Genomic DNA, 1,646 nt, shown 5'->3' with positions numbered 1-1,646 from the left:
TCCAGGAAGGGAAGGAAACTTATCTGTGGAATGGTTTTCCTCATAAACTGAGAAGACCTCTATAATTTTTAGTGGACATTCATTTCTGGGGTGCCTCCTAATGCATTTAGGGAAAAATATAGCTAAACCTCTCTCTTCTTCTTCTTGTTTCCTCTTGATCTGCATAGTATCCATTCGTAGAGAAAAGGTGTACATCATTTCACTTTTAAAGTCCTCCAACATGTTTCCAAATTCACTCTTGATAGATGTGTTGGAGGAAGAGTAACTGGCTAAAGCTTGACTAGCCCTACCATTATTTTTAGTAGCCCTAGAATGGTTTTTGAACACTGTCTTGATATCATTATAGGGTAGTTGATAAATTTCCCTTCTAGACAGTACGTTTAAGGTTTCCAATATGTCCTCCATGATTCCTATAAGAAGGACTAACTTGAGTGATTCAAGTCAAAGGGTGCATCTGCTCCTTTTGTAACTGAGTTGGAACCTCTCCTCATAATTCTCCAAGGATTCATCAGGTCCTAGGGTCATTCTAAAGACTTCATCTTTGGTGTCTTCAGAACTACAATAGTCCTTGTAATTGCAGTTGAAGAATTGTTTCATTTGAGCCCAGGTAGTGATGTTATACCAAGGTAGACCCATGAACCAACGAAAGGCTTCATCCTTGAGGGTGGATGGGAATAACTTCAACTTCTGGTCATCAGAGATATAATCATAGGTTCTAAATATGGAAACAAACTCAAACAAGAAGGTGTTAGGGTCCTCTGAGGTTATGCCATGGAAGTGAGGAAGGGAAGAGGCACTTATGTTTTTCATTCTAATATCTCCATTAGTCTCTCTGATGGGAAAAGCACCCTCATTTCTGTTTTCAGCCTCATTTATTTTTTTAGCCATGGTGTCAATGTGTGCAATGGTCTCTTCTTCTTCTTCCCCAATAGGCTCTTCAAATATTTCAGGTTGTTCTCCTAAGGGATCTTCTAACTCTCTTGCAGTAAGAGAGGGAAGCTAACAGTCACCAAAGGAGAGGGAAGGTTGACTATTTGATGGTGTGGGGGTATTTGGCAAGAATTTCCCTAAAGTTCTCTACTCTTACGAGGCATGAAAGAAATATATTTTTCTTATTTTCATTAGTTTTTTTCAAAAACAAATGCAAGACAGAAAGGAAAGCAAGATTAACATCTATCTAGCAGATGAAAAATAGAAAGAAAAAGTAGAAATTACAACTATCTAGACACATCTCCAGAAATGACACCAAAAAGTGATGAGCCTCAGTATTGTACCAAGAATGTTGCAACTCCTAGGACTACCAAATTTACTTTATCTACATGTGGTTTCGTAAAAACTTAGAGGTGACAGTGCTATATACACAATAGATGCATCATTCTACTCATGTCACTTCTCAACTGGGGTACTTTACCATTACGGTTCCAGAACATTCCTCTATTAGACTGAATGGAGTTTGACTATTGACAGTGGAATGTAAAACTATTTCTAGTGTAGGAAAACTAGATTCTTGTCAATTCAAGAAATGAAAGTTGCTAACTTGTAAATGTTATGATATGACATAGATCATCTAGCTATGGAATGACACAAATCGCTTGCAGGAAGGAAACTATGCTAACCTTTCACTTGATCATATAGCTACCAGAACT

This window comes from Pinus tabuliformis, chromosome 5_1 (assembly GCF_031772625.1).
Source record: "Pinus tabuliformis cultivar Carrire ecotype Pingquan chromosome 5_1, CPIR1, whole genome shotgun sequence".
NCBI lineage: Eukaryota > Viridiplantae > Streptophyta > Pinopsida > Pinales > Pinaceae > Pinus > Pinus tabuliformis.
This window is presented reverse-complemented; position numbering follows the sequence as displayed.